The 11,054-nt window shown below is 42.1% G+C and overlaps 1 long non-coding RNA gene across 1 annotated transcript in view; it reads left to right on the top strand.

The window, feature by feature from the left end:
- Positions 1–5,707: 5,707 nt before the first annotated feature.
- Positions 5,708–11,054, top strand: part of LOC109633976 (uncharacterized) — a 41,076-nt gene continuing 35,729 nt past the window's right edge. Inside the window, exons 1-2 of the long non-coding RNA XR_011241099.1 lie at positions 5,708–5,762; positions 6,926–6,972. This is a non-coding gene — a long non-coding RNA (uncharacterized lncRNA). The remainder of the gene's footprint in view (positions 5,763–6,925; positions 6,973–11,054) is intronic.

The following is an 11,054-nucleotide window of genomic DNA, read 5'->3' as shown; positions in this document are numbered from 1 at the left end:
CTATATGTGTCCTTGAGCTGTGGAGTCTGTATTCGGCTGACATCAGAAGTGCAACAGTCACCGAGCGGTAATTAAGGCCCAACATCATCCATTCTGACTCATCACTGCCACAACTAAAGGCTGCACTTCAGCAGGTAATGAGGGAGACCCTGAGAGAGATCTGCAGGCCATTTAGACGTCCTGCTGAAAACTCCTCTGTGAGACGTCTGCTTAATATTCAGCGCTCTTAGCAGAAATGTGGATTTCCTGTTCGGCTTTTCAAGGTCCCACCTGCCTCCCATTAACCTGCATTGCAGCGGGTTGAAGGACGGCAGCGTTTCAACAATTTGACATTTTCTCCACCAAAGCAGTTCTACAGTGAAAAGAAAACACCCTCTGAAGGACACTGATGGGGAACTGAGCCCTAAAAAGACCAAAAAACTGTCCTGTGCATCAGTTTGTTGCCATTTTTCGTTGGTTTGTGTCTTTGTGGTAATTCTCTGGTCATTTTACATCATGTTTTATATCAGTTTATGGTGGTTTTGTGTCTCTGGTTATTGCATGGTAATTTTTAATCCGTTTTTTTAAATTTTGTGTCAGTTTCCTGTGGTTTTGTGTCTTTCTGTGGTCATTTCACGAGACTTTGTGGCAATTTTCTCTGTGTGGTAGTTTTAATGACTGTGTTCATTTTGTGTCCCTTTATGGTGGCTTTGTGTCTCCCTGGTTGTATCTCGGTGTGTAGAAGCAGGAGGAGGAGGAGGGTGCGGGGTGACGCCCTGTGTCACTGTGTCCAGGGGACAATCACGGAGATGGGCCTGCTGTTATGTAACAACCTCCAGAGGCTGTGACCCCTGCCCTGCTGCTGCACAGACGGAGACCCCCCCCCCGCTACATGTTACCGTTAACGGTCCAGAAATCTGCCATTAATTGCTCCCTCTGTCCGTCAGGTGAGGTCTGGTCTCCCGGTAGGCGTCGTCTTCATGACCCCGTGCATCTGCTCAAACAGCTTCCCTGCACTTTTTGTCCGAGTCATTACGCACCATTAGTTCACTCCTCCATCATTTCAACGAGGTCAGGACAGGATAGAGCAGCAGGAGGGGAAGAATGTGAAGCAACAATGAGTCAAGACTCAATTATAAAGCTTTAATTCTTGAAAATGATAAACTGTAAACATGAGTTAGTCACTGTAATAAATCAACTTAATTAAATATTGTAATATTGTATCATATCAATAAATGCTAATATAAATATGTTTTGCCCAAATCTGCTGCTGAGGTGGACAGATGAGACAATGTTCTGTGGGACAGAGACAAGTTTTCAAATCTCCACCTTTCAGTAGGAGAGCACGACAACCAGAGAGACGCAAAATAATGTAGCATTACTGTGATGATTTCACTTTACATGGTCGCTTTGCTTGTCCTTGTACTTATTGTGAATTTCTTTGTGATTTGTTTTTCTCTTTTTGTGCCTTTTCTGCATCATATTGCAGTCCTGCCGTACCTGCAGCTGTGACTTTCATTCTTTTGCATGTTTGTGACTCATTTGTTTGCCTTTGTTGCATCACTTTGTGGTCTTTTTCCATGTTTCCATGTGGTCATTGGCTCTAGTTTGTGTCTTTGTGCATGTTTGCTTGACCAACTAGAATAGATGTCACTTCATACAGAGGTTCAGGGGAGGGTCTCTGAACCTGCACCCAGTAGACCTGTTCAGTATTTCATCCGTGATATGAACAAGACGACGACCTCTGATCTGAGTAGTTCAGCCCTTCATCATTTAAAATGAGTTCTCCTCAGAGATATGAGTGATGAAGCCAGTAGTGTGTCTGCCACTACTTAATAACTGCTTTTGTGTGTGTGTGTGTGTGTGTGTGTGTGTGTGTGTGTGTGTGTGTGTGTGCACGCGCAATCATGCAGTGGAACCTCCAGTCCTGAGTATAGCAGCTGCTGCTGGTGGGACAGCAGCCAGGTAACCGGGGTGCATGCTGGGATGACAGAGAGTAGAGCCAAGCGTTTGATTTATGTGAGAGTGTGAGAGTGTGTGCTGTTGCTTGCACATGTACGTAGGTGTGTGTGCATCTGTGCGTTGGTGCGTGTCCTGGCACCGAGTCAGTGGCAGGCCGTCCTGCAGAGCGAGGGAAGTGGCTGGGCCGTGCTGCTGCTGCGTCGAGGTGTCCGACAGGAGGGCGGCCTGTCGAAAGAGACGACCACACATGTAGGACCATTATTACACAGGACGGAGGCCACAGGCTGCTGCTGCTCCTGCAGTGACTATCTGACGGCCTGACCGCGGTCAGGACTCGTTATTCTGTGAGGAATTTGAATCTGAAATGATTATGTTCTGTTAATCAATCAATTATCAAAATTATCTCAATCATCTTCTTAGTCTGAGCAAAGGACCCCCACAAGAGCACAATGTTTCAGATATATCTTCTGAGAATAATGGATTTGTGTGGTTGTCTGCTGACATTAACAGGCCACTGTCCATCAAATCAGATTCATATTAGATCATCTGTGATATGGTGATGTTATTGGCCAAATGCTAGTTTAGATTTTTCCAATTTAAATCCTTCATGTTCACGGCTCAAGAGAAATACTGAAGATGGATGAAGATTCAAGGAAAAAACAAAGTGGATGTGCTGCTCCTCTCTGCTTTAGAACATCTTTGTTTTTTACCTGTTAGTAAGATAAAATAAGCATTTTGCAGATTTGAAGATTCAGCTTCGGGAAGCTCTGATGATTAATTGATCAATCAATAATACAATGTTCATATTCAATGATGCAATGAACATAATGAGCACTCGGAGCCCTGGTGGAAGGCTTTTGTTTTTACAGGGTGACATTAAATGCACCACAGGTTGCTGCAGGGTGGAGGAGCAGTGGAAGATGTTTGATTTATATGTTTTTTGTGTTGCACCAATGAACGGCCTCCACATCAGGACTTTGTGTTTTTGATCCTTGCTCTTTTTGCCAGATTCTCAACAAGAGGGTTTGAAAATCAGTTGAGAGTTCACACTTAAAAAATATAAACAGGTGGAAATGACCAAGGAGACACGTCTTTAATTCCTTCTGATGTGGAAGCATTTTTTTTGGTATTTTTATGAATGTCCATCTGTACAACACACACTCCTGACTGAAGCTCCATGGTCCCACAGAGAACCTGTCTCCTCCTCAGCGCGTGGAGGACTGTGAATCTGAGCGTTTGTCTCGGGCCTGCCAGACTGCAGCTCCTGCACCCCTGCACTGTGGCATCAGTATTCAGGGCCCGTTTACAGACACAGCGTTCCCTGAGCTGAAAGAGGCACTGCGCCCTCGTCTCCCTTCACACCACCAGAGGGCATAGCATGGTGTTCCATTCAGCTTCATGCATCCTAGAGCACATTGTGAGCTCTAGCCTACTTCTGTTTCTCCTCTTCATCTCTTCTTTAAAATGCCCTCTATTCAGAGCCGGATATAAAAGCTGCAGATGATTTGTCAAACAGCAGCGACTCATTTATTCTTATTCCACGCAGGAAAGGATGAAGGTTCGAGCTGCTTGTATCAGCAGTGCGGGTGATGTGAATGTGTCATTTCAGACTATGTTTGTGACAATGAATTTATTTTTATTTTTCAGTTGGGTGAACATGCTTAAAGCTTTCTGTTGTCACTCAACTCTGCATGACCCAAAAATAACCTGGGGTGAGCGCAGTCAGCAACTGTTCTCTGGTCAGCACAAACAACAGGCCTCACACACACACACACACACACACACACATAGACAGACATGCACATTCAGTGTTTGCACGCACAGGAGAAAGATAAACATTCCTGTGCAGAGAAATCCACACACACATTTCAGGTTGCATTTAGTTTCCGGAGCAGTGATCCTCATGAGTCGGACGTCAAACGCTGCAGCTTCTGCACAAGCCACTTAAGGTTTTGTTCCAGAGGCTTCAGGTGACACCCCATCCCCTCGCTCGCACAGCTCCCATGGGCGCTGGCTTCTCCATCCCAGAAAGTCGTCCAGTAAAGTCAGAGAAAGGTCATTGGTCAGTTTGATGCGAGGTTATGTAACCTCACAGGCCACCAGAGACCCAGAGCCAGAAAGAGAGAGAGAGAGAGAGAGAGAGAGTCAGTGTGTTTTCTCTTAATATCGCAGCCAGGAGGGGACAGTGTGTTCCTCAGGCCTCATCTCCTCACCCCTCACCTCACCCCAACAACTACCAGGCTCCCCCCCTGCATTCTCCCACAGAGCTTCCTCTCTGTCACACAGCACTGCAGAGACACTTTGATCACCACAGCAGGAACGAGAGAGGGAGTCAAGGGGAAGAGAACAGTGTGTGTGTGTGTGTGTGTGTTTTCCTACACAAAACAAGAAGATGTCACAGCTTCGGACTAACTTGTCAATAACTTTCAGTTTCCTTTTTGATGAGACTTACAATGTGCATGTTTGGTTTAATGTCAAGAGTCAGGTAAGAGTTAGAGGCCTGGATTTGTGTTTACTTATTATTATTATTATTATCATTATTTGGTGTGGGGGAGGAGACAAATAAATAGAAGAAAATATACACAAGTAAAAGTACCCCACTAACTACATTTGAGAAAAAATCAGTACTCTCTTTGAATCAAGGGTACTTGTTGGGTCTGGCCTATTCCCCACCAGTGATGCTGCTGCTGCATGAGGGGGAGGGTCCAATGTTACCTGCCAGCTCTGATTGGATCAATAGAGGAGCTTCAATTTTGTTAATGATCACCTTTAGAAAAATAAAAAACCATGTGAACATGTATTATGGTTTGTAAACAAATGTACTGATACATATATTTGCAGCTCTATGTACTGGAGTAAACGTGAAAAGTATCCTAAAGTAAATCTAATTAAGGAAAGAACAGATACATGAAAGATTTACTTCAGTACATTAATAGAGTAAATGTACTTCATTACATCCCACCACTATGGTGGCTGAGAGAGCTCAATGCACTGCAAATTCAGAAAACACATGCAAATAGAAAAAAATTGCAAATTAGGAAAACAACTTCACTTGGTGACGCAATGAATTTTTCTCTTTGCAGTGCTTTGAGCTCTCTCAGTCACTGCACACGACTGATTATTATTATTATTATTATTATGAGTTCATTTATCTTGTTGGTAATCTTTCAAAGGCAAGAGAATAACATCAATTTTCAAACTCCCACCTTCTTAAACTCTAATCCTCCTCTGTCTCCGTGTGTAAAGCTTTGACTGTTGGATGGACTGATGGACCAGAGAGCTGAGAGAGCTAGTGTGTGGGTACATTTTGAAGATATTTTAATCCATCCATCCATCCATTCACAGCTACAGACGGTTTACAGTCTCCACTCAACCTTTTGTGGAGCAATATCACAATTAAAACTAATTTAAATAAAGGTGATATCCAGTTTATTGTTACTTAAATCCAAATGGTGCAAGAAACAAGAGCAGTCAGACAATCAGGCAGTTGGTAAACAAGCCAACTATTGACGTCCATATGGAAGAAAAGGTAACAGGAAGTCCAGCACTGGCAGTCAGATGAAGGGGTGGAGTCTACAAAAGGGGGTGGGACGTTCACTTGAGCCCTTCTTCCTGCATTGAGGCCCACCTGAGAGAGAGAGAGCATGAGGCCAGCTTTTGTTTGGGTTTTTTTCCTAAGTAAATATGTTTAGAAGTACGAATTAATTTTAGCTCCTTGTGCCAAACTAAAGATTTGTTAACTAAGTATTAAAATCTGTTTTGTCAGGTTTGTTCCTGTTTGACTTGGAGTGACTTCTGAGGCTGATCCGTCAAGTAACAAGGTATGCTCAATCAAATTTATATCTTTAGTCCTTTAAATGCAATATTAACATGGCATCAATGAATGTAGATTCCAGTCACCTGCGTGTCTCCAACTGGGTAGAAGGACGGTGTTCAAGTTTAGCATTTTTTTGGTAAACTGTTTATAATGTTTTCTTTTCTATAATAATTTGCTACTGTTTCTTTTATAATTTTTTTGTAATAGACACCAATATAGGAGGCAACTACTGTTTATCCCTATAACATTAGATTATAGTGACTAATCTGTGGAAATGTTTTCTTGTGGGTTGTTTTCTAAAGGGGGCTGAGTGGTGGAGGAGCCATCTTGCATGTTCTAGTGTGTTAAGGTTTAAGTCTCATTAGCTTGTTGTGAATAAGCACAACACTGTGTAGCAGAAATGAGTTGGTTTATTTATAACTGTGACCATTGTGACACTGTATATTTGTTCATCTAATAGAATTAGATTTGTGTTAGTTGTGCACTTTGCCCCAGCCCTCCTTTATTGTGGCCTACCTTCACCTCTACTATTACTGCATTTTAATTGAACAGTTTTTTAAATTTCATGTATTGTAAATAAAATCTGTATATTTTGGTACAACGGTCTCTGGTTGCTTGTTTATTCTGGGTCATATGCATTGAGTATCAATGAGGTGCACACATATGATTGAGTTTGATAATACTTGGGCTGTTTAAAGCTGCTATTGTCAATATTCTAATCAGAATAATTCAAAGGACTGTGTATAAAGTGAAAAGGAACTGTGGTGATGAAATTGTTTTGGTTTTCAAGCCAAAAATGTTACTTTATGTTCACACTCACCTTTTTTAGAGATGAAACTCTTAAAACTGATCGAACAACAAACATCCTACAGACACAGTTGGACATCAGGTGTTGAACATTTATCAGCTGAAGGACATGGTAGAGAACAACAGAGCTAAAAGAGCGTGAAATTGGAATATTTATCAGCATGGTTGCAAATAAATGCTAATTTTGCTTTGTCACTTGTTGGTCTTAATATGCATGTTTCCTAACTACATAAACTGAAAGTGATAAGTCAATATTGTGCTTAAAATTTCATTCTGCTGCCTCCAAATGGCCAAAAAAAGTTGAAAAAGAATTGATGTTCACACAAATTTTTAAATCTCCTCTTTTTGCACTTCCTCTAGCAACACCTCTGCCTCCCCAGATCCTAGCGGCGACTGAGTAAAAGTTGGTAAGTAAAAACTCTATATACTAAAAAGCAAAACACATCAACATAAGATCCAAGGTGGAAGAATTACAATTGGGTGTAGAGAGGGACACATGCACGTTCTCTCTCCATGCCCTACTTCCAGTAAATGACACTTCGTGCCCTCCAGCAAACAGAGCATGGAAATCTGGCCTCTGAGCGTTATGGGGCCCCACTCCGGCTGCATGGGGCTGCAGCTGTGGGTGGAACTATCATTAGCATTAGCTCTGGAGCTCCTGCCCTGACCCTCCCTGACATCTCTGTGCACTGTCCAACTCTGTAATCCTGCCAAAATAAAGAAAAACCTTGCGGTGACTCTTCAAGGGCATGCCTCGCTTTCTCTGGGTTCCAGTGCACCTCTGTGAGGAGCCAGAGGAAGACGAGGAGGAGGGCACAGTCAATGAAAGTGTTGGGGGCTGGGTACATCAGAACAGAGATTGGTCACAAGAAACTCCTTTTAGTCAGATATTTTGACATGCATATCATGTGACAACATAAACAATGGTGTTGTTCATTTCAAGTGTCCCAGTGAAGACATGATCGTGTGCCTGTGAGTTGCCACACACAACACAAGAATTTAGCACCCATTCACTTTATCATTTACACCTGTGCTTGTCACATGTGAAAATATCTGCTGGGAAAAAATCCTTGTATCCCCAAGCCTTCGAAGGCCGACCACGTCCCCAATGCAGGCCACTCACTCTTTGGATTAACATAGCTGCTTTGTCCACTGCGTGATGAGAGCAATCCCAGGAGGCATACAAATGCGGGCCACTTCAGACAATGATGCTTTCTTTCGCAACACCTTAAGTTGACATGCGGAACTAAAACACTGGTGTATTAGCTCAGAGCAACGTCAGCAGCACTGTCTTATTTTTTAGGGACAAGTGATTGCTATGATTGCTATTTCAGAAGTCTGTTAAGTAACCAACATAATCTTCAGACCTAAGATCACAAACTTTCAAAACAGGAGCTCTATTCCACTCAGTATTAATGACGCTACAACGAAAGGAACGTTGTTCTTAATAAATTGCCATCAAAATGATCTGGAGGCAAATATTATGTTCCCAACTACCTGCAATGTGAAAACAATAACACATTATATCAGGCCATTTAGCTTTAGCCTTAATCTTCAAGCAATAACTTGTGTATGAAGTGATCATACTTTCTTTTACAGACATTGTGTTAAAATGAATGAGCTTAAAACATTGAGAGATAACAATGGCTATATTAGCTAATGTTACCAAACAGCCATCATTACCACTATTAGGCATATATGACATAAATATTTTAAAATCAGTTGTAACACATATTGTATATTATTACAACCGTTTTAGTGTATTATCATAATCACATAGTGTGTTTCAATTTCTATCATGTTAACATACTGAGTAATATACACTGCTCAACAAAATGGAACACTTAAGGGAACACAGTATGACAGCACGGCAGTTAACTTTCAGGGATATCAAGCTGTCCATTTAGGAAGCACAATTGGTGGTGAATTAATTTCCTGCAAATTAAAGTAGCAGGTGGAATGGAGAAACAAAATCGTGCGATCTGGTATCTGAACAGGAAACCCACTGCCAGAGTCCTTCAAAATGACCTCCAGCAGATAAGGGCCAGACAACCTCTAGTGGGGCCTGAGCTCACAGCCCAGCACCATGCAGCTTGATTGGCATTTGTCAGAGACCACCAGAATTGGCAGGTCCGCCACTGGCACCCCATTCTCTTCACAGATGAGAGTCAGTTCACATTGAGCACATGTGACAAGCATGAGTCTGGTGCATCGTGGTAAACATTATGCTGCCTGTCACATCATCCAGTATGACCGGTTTGGCGGTGGGTCAGTGATGGTCTGGGGAGGAATATCCTTGGAGGGTCGCACAGACCTCCATGTCATAGCCAACAGTACCTTGACTGCTGTTAGGTACCGGGAAGAAATCCTAAGAGATTGCCAGACCTTGTGCTGGTGCGGTGGGCCCCACGTTCCTCCTGGTGCAGGACAATGCCCAACCTCATGTGGTCAGAGTGTGTAAGCAGTTGAGGATGAAGGTATTGATGCCATTGACTGGCCCTCATGTTACCCCGGGCCAAAATCCAATTGAGCACCTATGAAACATAATGTTTTGGTGTATCTAACGACATCAAGTACCGCCCTAGACTGTGCAGGAGCTCACTTATGCCCTGATCCTGGTCTGGGAGCTGATCCACCAGGACACCATCTGCTAACTCGTCAGGAATATGCCCAGATGTTGTCTGGTGTGCATACAGGCATGTGGGGGCCATACACAGGGCCGAGTAACATTATGAGTTGCTGTGATAAAAGTCACGCAAGTTGAATCAGCTTGTGATTTATTTTTCTTTTTTTGGGGGGATTTTAAATCCAGCCCTCAGTGGATTAATGATTTTGGTTTCCATTGACCATTGTACATCATTTTGTTCTCAACAAATTATAGAATCTACATCAGTAAAGATTTTCAACTTATACTAACTAATAATTTGTTCATCAAGATCTAATTTGTGATTTAAGTGTTCCCTTCATTTATTTGAGTGGTGTATAAAAATAATAGGCTGTAATTCAAACTTCATTATGTGCTTTGTGAGTATGGAAAACTCGATAACCCTCAGCTAGTTAGAATAATTTCTGAATAGTTCTTCAAGAATAATTTGAAATCAAATTTAATCACATACATTTTTGTCAATTGGACAATATTTCATATCAAAAAAAGAAATCAATCCAAACTCTGACATGAGTGTATGCAGAGGCCTGGGAGTGCCCAATCTTAAATATTAGTTTGATTTAAACATTTGACAACTTGGCTTCTCCTCCAAATTAGAAATGGGGTCTGAATTTGTCCTCAGCATCACAATGGCACTGTTGATGTATTGTTTCACAGACGTTTATGGCCCTCAGTCCATCCTCTGCCAGGCACAACCAACTCACCGCAAAATACGTGACAAGACAGTGCATTGAAAAAGTAATGAGAGAAGACGGAGTATGCTGAGGATGTGCCAAAGAGGAGACGAGGAGAGACAGATAGGAAAAAAAAGACTGACTTATTAATTCCTAAAACATATTAAAAATATGACATTCAGACGGCTGTACCAGGGCCAGGTGCTGCTGTATGAGAACACCTCCTCTCCGCACACTCATACATTTTTACTTTGATATAATTCAGGCTTGTGAAATGACTGCTGCTCATGAATTCGGAGCCCTGTTCATTTAGATGACTATATGGACATATTTTTCCTTCAAATTCAATGCGAGCAGTTCAGTGAACTGAGGTAATGGCAAGCCAGGTTCTGAGCACTTTTTTTTAATATAACACTTTCTTTTTTTTTCCCTCCCCAAATGATTAATTTCTATATACAACCCCCAAACAATGGTACCATACACACTTACGCCACCGTCTTATTTCCAACCTGAACACTTTCACACATAACACTTAACACTTTAACACACGTTTCTTTTGGCACCATTGACTGGAAGTAAACATGGACCACCTGTTTCGACTTCCTGTTGTACAAGTATGTAGCTAAATGAAGCTAAAATATCTTGGATACAGGTGCTGCTATCTTGCGCTGTTTTCATTCGGAGCCAGTCTTTGCAATCGCTATAAGAGGAAGTAGATGCGGTTTTGAGGACCTGCCTATACACATGCTCGGAAGTCAATCATGACATTTGACCATGTTTTTATATCATCAAATGACCAATAAGAAACAAACTCGTGATTACCTAAAATGTAAAAATATGTCATATATGTGTACTTTGTCAGTTTTAATTTGGTCCATGTCCCATACATGAAGATGGAGGAGGCAACGTTTATGACCTATACGATATAGAGCCACCAGGGGTGATCAAGATACTTTGGCCCCTGACTTTTGGGGAGATGTCTTGTTGTCCCCTCTGAGCACACATACATAAAACATTTGTCTCACAAATCGACTCGCTTTGTTTATCAGCTTCAGCAGCCAATATGAGCACACACACTTTTACACACACAGAGTCACAGAGTAGCAGGAGGATGTTGGACCCCAGAATCAATGCTTTTAGCGCCGCGGTG

The sequence above is a fragment of the Paralichthys olivaceus genome, chromosome 5 (assembly GCF_024713975.1).
Source record: "Paralichthys olivaceus isolate ysfri-2021 chromosome 5, ASM2471397v2, whole genome shotgun sequence".
Taxonomy (NCBI): Eukaryota; Metazoa; Chordata; class Actinopteri; order Pleuronectiformes; family Paralichthyidae; genus Paralichthys; species Paralichthys olivaceus.
Note: the sequence above shows the minus strand (reverse complement) of the source record. Positions and strands in the feature narration are given on the sequence as shown.